Source organism: Hemicordylus capensis, chromosome 4, assembly GCF_027244095.1.
Source record: "Hemicordylus capensis ecotype Gifberg chromosome 4, rHemCap1.1.pri, whole genome shotgun sequence".
In the NCBI taxonomy this organism is placed as follows: domain Eukaryota; kingdom Metazoa; phylum Chordata; class Lepidosauria; order Squamata; family Cordylidae; genus Hemicordylus; species Hemicordylus capensis.
Window position 1 is genome coordinate 200,837,952 of NC_069660.1, and position 14,135 is coordinate 200,852,086.

The 14,135-nt window shown below is 45.8% G+C and overlaps 1 long non-coding RNA gene across 1 annotated transcript in view; it reads left to right on the plus strand.

The window, feature by feature from the left end:
- Positions 1-13,656, plus strand: part of LOC128324495 (uncharacterized) — a 28,556-nt gene extending 14,900 nt beyond the window's left edge. Inside the window, exon 4 of the long non-coding RNA XR_008306899.1 lies at positions 12,271-13,656. This is a non-coding gene — a long non-coding RNA (uncharacterized LOC128324495). The remainder of the gene's footprint in view (positions 1-12,270) is intronic.
- The last annotated feature ends 479 nt before the right edge of the window (positions 13,657-14,135 follow it).

Consider the following 14,135-nt stretch of genomic DNA (forward strand, 5'->3'; position numbering starts at 1 on the left):
AGCAAGGCCTGCTCTTTTATATGTTTAAAAGTTTTGTCCTTAAGTATGCTTTCCGTCAGTTTACCTGGCACAGAAGTTAAACTAACTGGCCTGTAGTTTCCCGTAACCCCCTAGGGAATTCCCCCCACATTTTTTCACAACTCACAGTGAGCAGTATTGCCTTTGAGAATAAGAAGCTTGGAGATTTACTTAGTTCTTGTGGTAGAACCTATCAGACATATGAGAGTCGTTGGAAGTACAAGACCTTTCTGAGTTCTACTCCTTGAATAGATAGCAGAAGTCTATTTGAAAGTATTTGGATATTAAGAGAGACATTTCTGACTGAAGAAGCATTCAAAACCTTGCATAAGTGCTGCAAGTCTCAGCTACTTGTCTCTTCCAGCATTCTGATAACTGTCATCACTCATTGGGTTACTTTACATTGTTCAGCCATTTTTCTGTTTCAGCATTCTGCTTTTTGTGTTATAACCCAGGGATATCATAAACTGTACTTACTCCTCACATATATATTTTCTTGCCATTGATATTATAAGATACTTTAACATCTATTGGATGTCATCTGGCTCTGGTGATTTGTTAATTTTTAGTTTTTCAAGACCATTTAGAACATCTCCTTTCATCATTGCAAATTGGCCCAGTTCCTTAGCCTCCAAGCTTGAGATAGGGGTGTCCATGATAGGGATGTGCACGGAACCGGTTTGGAGGCCCTTTATGGGCCTCTGAACTGGTTTGAATGACTGGCGGTTTCCCTGGTTCGAAGGCAGGGGCATACCTTTAAGGGCAGGGAGGGTCCCTGATGAGCGCCTCCATCCCCTGTGGGGAATATCTATCTTACTATCTGAGGGGAATATCTATCTTACTATCTGTCTGAGCACCTCCATCCCCTGAGGGGAATATCTTACAGTGCTCACACTTCTAGTCTCCCTTTCATATTCAACCAGGGCAGACCCTGCTTAGCTAAGGGGACAAATCATGCTTGCTATCACAAGACCAGCTCTCCTCTCCTCTCCTCCTCTTTCCTCCAATGGTGCTCCATTTAAAAAGTTTCAGTCGGAGGGACCAGCGTTTCTCCCTGCCACCCTGGTGTACAACTGAAACTGCCCTGTCAAAAACAAACCCCTAGCAATCCAGAAATCAAACTCTAGAAAAGACTATCCTATCAAACTTACCTTGTCCTTTCCCCCTTTTTTCTTGTGGATTTATGGGTTTGTTTGTTTTCATTCATCCTTCTTTGTTTTTTTAGGGATGAAAACAAAAGTTTTCTGCCTCCCCTGGTCTGAGTCTTGTCTTCACAAGAGCTGCTTCCAAAAAATAATGTTATTCAAACAAAACAAACAAACAAAAAACAGCAACGATGCTGCTAATTGTTGCTTCTGTTCGCACTTCTAGCAGCTTCCTTCCCAAGGCAAAATGCAGTTTCAGAAGTGGATTTTCATCAGGAAAATGATACCAGGCAAGGGGGTAATTCCACTCCATTATGATCTGTCAGAGGCCTCCACAGCTACAATTTTAAAAAATGGGGGGAAAGTAACACATTTTAATGTCACAATTAATTTGTACCTAGGAATTCTGATTTTGGTAAACAATGAGAAAGATGGAGTAAGATAGACCCTCCTAAGTGTACGTGCAGAAAACCTAGATCTCAACATAATCCTTAAGGGCCAAGCTCCTAGAGGTGTATGGAGTCTGTGGGTCAGAGGCAATAAAATTGTACAAATATCCACTTTGCACCACGAAACCTTATATGGATTTTGGCTGATGTTTGCAAATTCCACTAGCACACACCACGTGAAGGAATTTCTAACCTTTTTTTCTTTAGAAGACAGTAACAAATTACTGACATGAATTTAGAAACAAACTTAACCTCACCAGTGAGAATCCAAATTGTGACTCTGTGTCAGAAAACCCAATAGAAACAAGATGGATATGAATGAGGAGGAAAGAAAGGAAAAGAAAAGCTGATGCCAGATCCAACTGGGACTATGAAACTGAAACAAACTATAATATTTCTGTATGTGGCAAAATGTCAATGGACAGAAGAAAAGAGACAGTGAATATCTCACTGGGTTTCAATGAAATTTGCTCACTGAAATTAGCAGTATTGATTGTCTGGGATGGAAATATAGCTTTATCTACACTGAGTATCTTAGGTCTTTTTAATTGCAGTTCTAGAAAAAGTATTATCACCCTTTCGCATCTTTCAACTCTCACAAGTTTAATTTCTCAACTCATGCCCCACCATGCAGCCAGAATGGTTCATCCAGGCAAGTCTATTTGCCTGATCAGAGGCCAAGATAACATTGTTTCATCAGATGGTTAATTTAAGATGGTTAACCAGGCAAAACTATGTGTTTATGGGTATATATCCACAAGGTCTAAACAACTTGTGATCCATCAAGGTAGCACAACCCATTACCTATGTATTCTGTCCTGTAGGTGTGTGAGAACTTCTCTGGCTTTGCAGTTCATGGTCAGGCTAAGCTTCTTTCAAGTTTTAGGCAGGACAAGGCAAAGGCAGTCTCTAGACAGCAAGAACAGAGCTACTGGTAGCTCACAGAGTTAATCTATAAGCTTTTATAGGGGTCAATGGATTCAGAATAAGTGGGCCTGCTCTGGCCTGTTGGTCTATAAACAAATATTGACGTCCTTGACTGAGCCCTACAGTTCTCTCCATACTATTTGAAAGTATTTGGATATTAAGAGAGACATTTCTGACTGAAGAAGCATTCAAAACCTTGCATAAGTGCTGCAAGTCTCAACTACTTGTCTCTTCCAGCAATGGATTCAGAATAAGTGGGCCTGCTCTGGCCTATTGGTCAGAGGCGTATCTAGGGAAAATAGCGCCTAGGGCAAGTATGAAATTGCACCCCCTGTCCAAACATCTGACACCCATCTTTCAGATAACTTTACCATAATATCAGCTGAAAAATAATTCAAAAATTATTTAGCAGTGGACGTAGCCAGACCAAAATATGCTGGAAAACGACAAATTTCAGTATGCTGGGGCTCATGAAAAACCCATATACTATGTGGAGGTGTACTTGGAAAACTAAACAGAAGTGCCTGTCTAATTCTCTACTATGCATTGTAGCATCATTATTACATAAGTTTTAAAAATAAATGGAGAATTTGGCTTTTCCCAGATACTCTGAAAATTATTAAAGGATATGCAGAGTAAACTGTGTCACTGCTTGGAATATATTCTGTTATTTCTTGCTCTCTTTCTCTCATTTTAACTTTCTTTCTGAAACTCCCAGTGGGCCTTAATACTAAGGATTTCACACTGATTCAAAGACAAACTCACCATTCCCCCTCCTCCTGCTGGCCTCTTAATTCACCGCCACAGCCCACCCCGGGCTGATTTTGGGGCCTATTCAGGCATGAAAAGATCAGTGTGGTGACCATTTTGGAGGCTGCAATGCATGATCAAATGGCCTCTGTGAGGCCTGGCGAGGCCTAGGGCCTCGCAGGGACAATTTGAGCACGTGTGGTGACTATTTATACACACACACACACACACACACACACACAAAATGGCCGCTGAAAACAAAATGGCCACCGCAATGCTCAAATGGCCTCTGCGAGGCCTGGCATAGCCTAGGGCCTTGCAGAGGCCATTTGAGCATCTGTGATGGCCATTTTGTTTTTGGCAGCCATTTTTCAATTTTTTTTAATTTTAAAAAATGGCGCCCCCCTTCAAGTGGCGCCCGGGGCACGTGCCCTGCCTGCCCCACCCTAGATACGCCCCTGCTATTGGTCTATAAACAAATATTGATGTCCTTGACTGGGCCCTACAGTTCTCTCCATACAATTTGAACCCCATCCCCTTGAGGCATCTTACAGGTTTGTTGGGTAATAATTAGATGTATAGTTTTAATACTTTTAATGTTGGGTTTAAATTATTTTAATGTTAGTGATTTTAGTGTTTAAATGATTTTAATTTTAAAACACAAGTTTTGGGTGGTATAGAAATAAGTCAAAATAAGTAAGTAAGTAAGTAAATAGTTAAATGAAATAAATAAATAAATAAATAGGTAAATAAAATAAATATGGAAATAAAGGCTACTGGCAGAACATTCTGTAAAAAGGCCCCTTTTTAAACAGCAGCTACGTTTCAGCAGGTTTCATGACTGCCATACCCTGAGGTACCTCCTATTAGAATGGTTTGACAATGTATGAGAATTGCTTATAATGGGCAAAATATCTTTGCAAATTAGGGCCACTTTGCACCCCAATTTCCAGGGGAAAATGCTTTCTGTTTCTTGTATATGTTGACTCTAAAAATGAGATGTGTAAAGGCCTGCTGTGACTGCCTCAGTTTTATATGTATATTGTGATGCTGACTTTTCTTCTTATAAACCAAGTGTTATGGATATTGGGGGAGGCCATACAAATCTGCAGTATACTAAGGGCATTCACACAACCAAAGTGGGGACAGCCGGGGCGGGGGGAGGCAGGAGTCTACCTGCCTTCCCTCAGACAATCTGAGCCTCTTCTGGGATCTGCCACCTTCCTGCCCATATGAGCAGTGCAGTGATTGGGAGCAGGGGGAAGGAGGCCAGGCCACTAGGAATCCCACAATGCACTACACAAGCAGTGCTGTGCATTGGGAGAATTTGTGCTAGCAGGCCGCTCCTCCCCTCCACCAGCTCTATGGCAAAGATGGCTGCCAGCAGCCTGGGAGTAGCAGCCAGCAGCCAAAACACCCACATGACCAGAAAGTGAGGTAGGAGGTGCGCACTTGTCCTCCCACCTCACTTTCTGTCTAGGTAGAAAAGCAGGGCTACCCTGGGGAGGAGCGGTAGGATCAGCAATGCTCATGACCTGTCCTATCCAGGTATGGCTGATTGTGAGAATGACCTCACCTCATGTTGTACTATGGAGGAGTTTGATCTCTGGTAACTCTGAAAAGAGAATATGTAAGTGAACATTAGTTGTTGTGTCGCTGCTTTATGTACTGCTTTTTTGTCACTGAAAAATATTTAATGTAATTATTAGAAAAACTCTTCGAAGACATAAGTTTCTGGCCTGAATTGCATGTGCATTTGTTTCTGATGCAACATTTTACCACTTATTTTCGCATTGAAGAGGCAACAGTCCCCATGTGGCAACTAGGGTTTGGTTTGGTTTGGTTTGGTTTGGTTTGGTTTGGTTTAAGACAAACACATGCCCATGCAAAATAGTAAAGTCATCTCACCTACCTGTCAACACAATTATGTAAATCACACTTATTGGCCAGTTCAACCATGTAGCATTAAATGATGACTTAATGTGAGAATAAAACACAGTCTAAACATTGCAGGACCTCCTCAGACATTCACTGTAGAATCATGGGAGCCGGTGCTGTAGGGCAGTAACTTTGGATGTCCAACTTTTAGTAACATGGGATGTTCAAGGTCATGTGAAGGAACCCACACCATAGCCGTTTTCTACACCAGGAATTGGTACCACTGGGGAGCTGCTAAAGCCTCAGGGCTTTCACTGATGATCCCTGAGACCACCTCTGTGCCCATAGCCTTTGGGTAGTGGTGGTGGAGTGATTCTTTCAGGAACTGCCCATGTTGGAGCTGCCCATGGAGGGCAATTTGCCAAAAGTCATAGGAACATCCCTGTTGGATCAGCCCAAGGCCTATCTAGTCCAGCATCCTGTTTCACACAGTTGTCCACCAGATTCCTCTGGGGAGCCCACAGGCAAGAGGTATGTGCATGCCCTGTCTCCTGCTGTTGCTCCCTTGCAACTGGCATTGAGAGGCATCATGCCTCTGAGGCTGGAGATAGCCCACAGCCACCAGACTAGTAGCCATTGATAGACCTGTTCTCCATGAATTTGTCTAAGCCCCTTTTAAAGTCAGCCAAGCTGGTGGCCATCACCACATCCCATGGCAAAGAATTCCACAAAAGGGGAAAAAAATGTGGGTCTGCCTCATGGACTAATACTTGGTGGAAATTCTCCTGATGCAGCAGCCAATGAGAGCAGGTCTATGAGAGGAGAGCTGGTCTATGGGAGGAGAGCTGTTCTTGTGGTAGCAAGCATAACTTGTCCCCTTAGCTAAGCAGGGTCCACCCTGCTTGCATATTAATGGGAGACTTGATATGTGAGCACTGTGAGATATTCCCCTTAGGGGATGGAGCCGCTCTGGGAAGGAGTGGCTCCATCGCTCCTTCTGGGAATGTTCATAGGATAGGAACATAGGAAGCTGCCATATACCATTGGTCCATCTAGCTCAATGTTGTCTACCCATACTGGCAGCAGCTTCTCCAAGGTTGCAGCAGGAATCTCTCTCAGCTCCATCTTGGAAATGCCAGGGAGGGAACTTAGATCCTTCTGCTCTTCCCAGAGCAACACCATCCTCTAAGGGGAATATCTTACAGTACTCACACATCAAGTCTCCCATTCATATGCAACCAGGGTGGAGCCTGCTTAGCTAAGGGGACATGTCATGCTTGCTACCACAAGACCAGCTCTCCTCTTAAAGAAATGTCACCTGAAATCTGGAGCCAGCACTGCCTCCATTCCTTCAGTTCCCAAGAGGGGTGGCACAGATACAGATATTTTATAGCATCTCACAAAACCTCAAATGCAATCCTTCCTTTGCAATGGAGTTGGCCCACAGATTCAGCTGCCCATCATCAAATGCTGAATACTCGAATGTCAGGAAACCAATTCTTTTACATCCATGCTGAGCCAGCTCTAACAGGGAAGTATCTCAAGAAAACTAAGTGACAAAATGAGACACCATGGGTCTATGTCCTTTTTCATCATTTTATACTGGCATGATGGGTTTTCTTTACTTCTAGGACTCTGAAGAGTGCAAATTCATTTAATTCCTGCCCCACATAAGGCTGGCATTCCATGGTGATCTTTACAGATTACGGAATGTCTGGCCAAAAACTCAAACTGATATAGGTTCAGGAGAGCATATGTGGCATGCGTTTCTGGCAGACCACCGGGAATGTTACTTCCTCAATTTTCTTTTTAGTTACAGGCCAAAAAAAAAAAAAAGGTATCTGGGTCAAAAGGCGATGCTAATTGCTGTTCTTTTTTCTTTTTTAAAAAAAGTCTCTCTCGAATTCCAAAAGAACCCCTTAATTCTCCCTCACTGTTGAAAGCTCCCTTGCTGGGTTAGGCCATCAGAAAAGCACAGCTTGAAGTTGAAACGCAAAGCTGGTACAACTGCTGCACTTTGAAACAGGCAGCAAGAAAAAGCTACCGTTTAGAAGCCTAGAAGGGACTTTAAAAAAAAAATAGTACCTATATTCTTCTACAACTTGCTTTTCTTTGCAAGATCATGAAAATGGGGGAAAGATTGTGGAGGAAACAAGTTCAGTAATTTGTTAAAATACAGACCACCTATTTTTCTAACTCACTGAAGACAATCAGAATACGTGTTAGCCTCCCCCCACACGATGCCCCAGAGACTTCAGTCAAGGAGGGAAGGAATTTCCATAGCACTAGGCCCTTCTCCTCCAGCAAGTAGCTTCATCCAGCTGGCTCCTCCCTGGAAACCCAGTTGCCCACTCTTTTCTCCTTCTCAGTCTCCACCTGCTCCTTAAAGTCACCCCTGAACCCCCACTCTTGAGAGTTTTCACTCTGCTCCAAGGCTCACAAGAACAAGCCTGCTCTATGCAGTATCAGGACTTATCTCATGGCCGGGTAACCAGACATGCTCAACCAAGACAGATGCCATTGCACTCATATCACACCCAATTTTCTCAGAGTTGCATGGGAAGCACACGGTTTGGAGTGGTTGGCCAGCTTGTTCTCCAGAAGGCTGTAGGTGAGCTTCCTGATCCTGACCTGTTATTTCCTGTTGCACAGGAAATCCTGACAGAATACCATAATAAATGCCCTGTTGGATCAGACTGGTTTATTTATATCATTCATTTTTAAAGATATATATCCTGCTTTCCCCATGAATCACGGCCCAAAGTGGCTTACGTCACTAACGTAAAACAATATGCTGCAAAAATAAACCATGCTGCAAAGCAAGGAATAGTTAAAACAAAATAACATCTAAACAATGTGAAAAAGAACAGCAGAAGCAGCCAGTGGTGATCTTCACTCCTGACCAAATGTTTTGAGAAAAAGCCAAGCCTTAACACAGGGCCACCACAGGGGGGAAAAGCCCTGTTCCTAGTGGATACCTCCAGCTGCCTCCCTTCATGAGGAAACTGTGTTTGGAGCAGAGCCTCAGATGTATATAGGAGCATAGGAAGCTGCCTTAGAGTGGCCGGGTTCAGACGTAAAGGAAAAACACAGTTGATCATGGCCAGGGCTACAAGTCCTAACTCCAGTTCACACCGCAGGCATTCAACCAACCACAGCCAGCAAAACTGCAGTTGAAAGAGAGGAGAGACTCTCCCTCCTGCTTGGCCTCCCAGCCCGATCCCAGACAGCTCTGCAGCCAGACGGTGGGCAAAGCATCACTGTGTCAACGGGGCAGCTTCAATGGGATATGATCTTCTTGAATGGGTGTGCCAAGCACAATCATTTATTTATTCATTTATTTATTTATTGGAAACATTTGATACACCGCCCACTCTGAAGACTCTGCATTTTGAGACACTCCGAAGGTCATGCATTTTGGGAGCCCTCTGCCCGCCCTCGGCAGGGAAAGGGCATTGACAGCCTTTCAATGCCAGCACTGCAATGTCAGCGCAGATTCTTCCAACCATGGCGACACCACCCCCGCCCAAAGTAGACACCCACACTGAAAGCACCATGCAAACTCAAATTCTCAGAGGGGTTGGGGGCCAGGGGGATATGGGATCCTGCTTTCCGTGCAGGAGGGGAGGGGAAACCCCACATTCACTAGAATGGGATGTGCAGATAGGGAGGGCAAAGGATGCAGGGCGGGGGGTGGGGGCCCTTCCCACCATAACGTAAGAAGATGTCGTGAGCGGTGAACCCAGCAAAGCAGCCCATACAGACCCAAGTAATTTCCTTCTGTCCAGCAGCTTAGTGCTGGTGGGCTGGCAGTCTCATGAGAGGGCCAGTCTACTGGGAATGTAGACTGGTTTTACCTGTAAAAGGGCAAATCACCCACCCCCCACCCCCCGCATACGGAGAGCTCACAAAATAGCCAGCCCAGTTAACCACCAGGGAATCCCCCACTAAAGCACAGCCCCCAACATTCTTTGTTTAAAAGTGTTTTTTTTTAATCCCCACTACCTCCCTCTCCCCAAATCCCTCTGAAGCCTTGCACGCACCCCAGAGGACATCCTCACACCCCTTTTGCCATAGCCTGGCCATGTGCATGGCTGTGGAGTGGGCCAATGGGAACGCACATTTACACATATTTAAAAATCCTGGGTCCACTCTGTGTGCCATATGCAGATAAGCGGGTGCAGGGAATTGCATGAGAGGGCACTTTCCTCTGCTCCCCCAACCCCAAGGCAGCTGGGTTGACTACAGGGGCCACAGGTGAGCATGCACCTGTTTCACAGGTGCACACAGCCAGGCAGGGGACTGGCTTCCCCGGCACCTTGGCCACCATCCCCGGGACCAGGAAAGCAGTCTCTGGGATACCCCTGGCCACCACTTCCCAACTTCTCTACTAGGAGCACCCATGGCCTGACACTTTTGTGCGTTGGTGGTGTCCGTGTGGGCTTCCTCATCACAGAGGAAGTATCACTCCAAGAACTGAAGGGATTATTATCCCACTGGCCCTGCTCATGAGTAAGCCGGGGTTGCAACCCCCCCCCCCCACCATCCCACCCCAGGGAAGTGGCTGGGCCCCATTTCCCCACCCTTTCTTTGTTAAAAAAAGAACAGATCCCCACAAAACTCCCCTCCCTGAGGTTCACCTGCACACAGCAACCTGACTCTATCCAGAGCCCCCGTGACCTGACACTCTCATGAGGGAGATGTTGGGGAAAGGGGATGTATTGCCCTCTTGAATCAGTTTTGATGTGTCCAGCATTTCTCTCTCCCCCACAATGGTCCCTCTCATGAGTTGTCTGGGTGTATCCCCATGGCCTTTCCCTGTCATGGCTGGCCAGTGAGCCCCAGGTCAAGTGGCTGGATCCTTTAAAAAGGAGACCAGTTTACCCAAGATTAACCTTGGTGACCAGCCTTGATCATGATTAAGCCAGGGGGCACGAACCGCCCAAAAGGGGAAGGGGCTGGCCACCCCTTCCCCAACCTCTGTGGAAAATATAGAGCTGGCTGCTAAGGAATCCTTGATGGGGGGCATCTTTCAAAACCTGCCAATAACACCCCTACCCAAAGCATTTGCATGGATGGTGCAGACTAGGGGCTCTGGCATGGATCCTTAAACCCATTCAAAATTCCCAGGTCTGGCCCAGCATGGTGCCATATGCAGATCTCCAGGCACAGGTGTTCACAGGAGTAGAGAGCCATTTTCCAGCTTCCCCAGGACAGCGGCACCACCCATGGGGGCACCCCACGGACGGGGGTAGCACATCTCCACATGGACATGCAGGTGGGCTGGCAGAGGGAACATTTTTGCAGCTGCTTGGCCAGGGTCCCCAAGACATGGAGAGACGTTTCTGAGGGACCACTCCCGGCGGCTACTATCCAAAAAGCAACTTTGCTCTTTTTAGAGACCCTATGGCCTGACATTCTTGTGAGAGGGCTGTCCAGGAAGAAGGAGATGTTTTGCTGTCAGACATCAGTAGCGTTCTCGTTTGGCAATTCTCCCTTCTGATGGTCCTTTTCGTGAGTTGTCTGGTGGTGTCCCATGGCCTGGCACTCTCTTGAGCCATGGCTTTTGGCTCTGGCTCTGATGGAGGTACATTGCCAATCCGTCTGCCTGGCCCTGCTCATGAGTAAGCCTGGGGGGGGCACAAACCCCCCCAAAGAGGAAGGGACTGGGGCTCAATTCCCCAACTTATATGTGAACTTTGCTGCTCCTGAATCCCTGCTTGTGGCAGCCCCTCAAAGCCGGACAGAAGCAAACCCCCCCCCCATTCTGGATATTTGCTCCCCGGGCAGAGAGGAGATGCCCTGTGCATTCTGGCTATCCTTGCCATGAGGGGGGCATTTGCCAGGGCGTAACCACTTGCATGAACAGTATGGGCACAGGGGTCAGGCGCAGACCTTTAAACCCATTCAAAGTTCCCAAGCTGGGTCCGACATGGTGCCATATGATTTCCCAGGGCGTGGATTCCTGTGTGAGGAGAGCCCTGGTTTCCAGTCCCCACTCCCAGTGTCCTGATGGGGTGCCTTGCTTGTGCTGCTAATTGGAGCACATACATGACTGTTGTGGACATACATGGCTGCTGATCCCTTCTCAGGGAGCAAAGTACTGAGTGCCCATCCTGTCCTCCCATGCCCTTGCCCTACCGCTTGCCTGGTGGGGGGGAGCAAGGGACGGAGTTCAAATAGGGTGTGCCCCCTAGTGGCTGTGCAGCTTGACAGGCTGGCCAATCTGGGATGGGGCATGGTGGCCTCCCTGTTGCCTGGAAACTCCATAGCTGCACGGCTGACAGGAGGGGTGTGGCCAGTTTCCTGAGAAGCTGACAGCAAGAAGTGCCAAGAGCATGGAGCAGCTCTGTGCTCAGGTGGGTCTGCGCTGCTGCCTCTATGACTGTGGTTTGGAGATGAGTGCAAAACTGCAGTAATAGCTGAGTCAGCAGTTGGGCAGAACGCAAACCTTAGGGGGGGAAACGAAGGTTCTGATTGCAGTTTGGTGGTAAGCATTTGGGCGTACTGCAGTTACAACCTCGGTCAGCTATAACTGTCGTTTTCCTGTACATCTGAACCTGGCCCCTGAGTCAGACCAGACTCTACACTACACTAACAGCAGCTCTACAAGGTTTCAGTCAGCCATACCTGGAGATGCCAGGGGACCTTCTGAATGCAAGCAGATACTCTGCCATTGAGCTATGCCACATCTCCAATGGAGAATATCTTACAGAAGGAAGTGCCCACGTGTAGTCACCCATCCAAATGCAAGCCAGGGTGGACCCTGCTTAGCAAGTGGGACAATTCTTGCTTGCTACCGCAAGACCCACTCTCATCCCAAACAGAAGAGGTGATGAGATACATATTGGAGAAGGCGGTCCTTAAAATTCCCAGGTCCCAAGTTGATTAGGGTTTTAAAGGTTAGAACAAGACCCTTAAATTGGATTCAGAAGCACACAGGTAACCAAAGCAATGCATGTAATCTGCGTGTAGAATCCAGAGGAAAGAGCTGTGACATACAAGGACCAGGCAGTGAAGTATAATTAAGAATATTAATAGTTTAACAAAATAAGCCTTGTTTACACAAAAGCATGTGCAGACTGTTTTCTATTCTCTTGCAGCTTGTTGCTTTTCTGTCTAAGACTGGAGGTGGGGCAGGTTGTAACTAATCTAAAACCTGGCCTGGATCAAGGAATGGATTCATTAGAAACACAACACCAAGGTTCACCTAGTCCAGCTTTTCTAACAGTGACCAGCCCTGTGCTAACATGCGCAACAAGAAAGCAATTGCTCCTCACCTCAGCCCTGCTGTTATTTCTACCCCAGAAACTTGTCTTCAAAGATAACCAGAAGCCATGCTGGAGGGAAGACGTGTGGGCAACTGTGCACTGAGAATGAGAAGCCAATGCACAATTATTTTGCTATAATAATCTGATTGTCTGGATTCTGGAAAGACCCATTAATGGCAGCGTTTTCATTTGTAGCCATAGTAGCAATCTCTTCTGAATGTTTAGTGTAAAATAAATTCCCAACAACTTTGATATTTGTAATAATGGTGAATCCTACCACCTCCTTTGCCACCAATGCTATGGTAATACATTCATTATCTCATAGGTCAGCAGCTTGTTAAGTTCTTTTGATATGGGAATTTATCCCTCCTGTTTTGCTTTGAAGTCACCCGACAGATGGAGAGCATTCTTGGAAGTAGGCCAGCTCCGATTGTCTTTTTTAAATAAAAAGAAGAAGAAGAAGAATCAGCCCTAACAAGTTTGTTTAAGCAGGTTAATTTTGTTTGGGTTGAAAATGAACTTTGTTAATTTTTAAAAAAAACTCTCCAAATTCAATGTCTGTTGTGGTTTCTATAGGAAACATTTTGCTCTTTATCCGACTGCAGCTGGGGGAAAAAAGAGTGAAAAAAATAACAAAGAGAGGGAGAGGGAGAAATCAGAGGAGATCTGTTCATAATTAAGCATCCCCATAGGAGATGCCATTTCTGCTCTCAAATGTCTGTCTGCAATTCTCTAGACTCTGAATACAGGGGATAAATTGGTGTGGTCTTTTTTGCAAGATATTTCCGTTTCCATTAGGCCAATTAGGAAAGGCAGTGTGTGTAACCTGTCTTCTGCATGCCACATAAGTGCAATTTCCCACCCACCCCCAGTACATGCAGAGGTTCCACATTTCCCAAACCTGATTAGCCAGAGATAGCTTAGCAGGCTAACTCATTAATGTCATTCATTCGTTTTCCAGTAGCTCCTTCAAATGTCTATCAAATGTCCATCCCTTCAAGAAATACTGTTTGAGTAGAGTGAGCAAATGTTAGGCATTACAAATTACTTTCACCATGTTTTGGGTGGTGGTTGTTTTTCAAGAAGAGTCCTAAATCCTAGCAATATATAGTTGATATGTAGCAATATATAGCCCGTGCGGTCTATACTATAGTGTAGTGTTTATAGTATTAATCTGAAAAATAACAGTTTGCCTGTTTATTGTTATTATCTAGACAACTTTGGCCAGTACGTGTCATTGTTCCAAATATTTTCTTTTCTAGTGGCAGTGATATTTTTGAGAGTTGGTGTTGACGTAGAGGGCAGGGCATTGAATATGGACTGGAGAGGCCTCAACGTAACCTACCTCACAGGGTTATTGTACAGATAAAAGAGGAATGTGAACATACTTCTGTTTAATGTAAGAACAAGTGTGAGAGGTGGATGCCTCCATTCTTCTTTTCCCAGCCCACAGTCCATCAGCTGACAGATGGCAGATAAAGACAGCATGCTGGGACCAACTACCACTGGGGCCCTATCCACCCACAACTCGCCCATGTCCATTCATGGGCAGCCTACCCTCCATTTGCCAGATTAAAAGCAAGAAACAAAATCCACTCTGTCGACTTGTAAAGAACAGAGTAAATATTCCACTGCTGCCATTGGTTTTATCTGCTGCGGATTCAGCACCGTTCCCCCACCCCCCCACCCCACTCCCA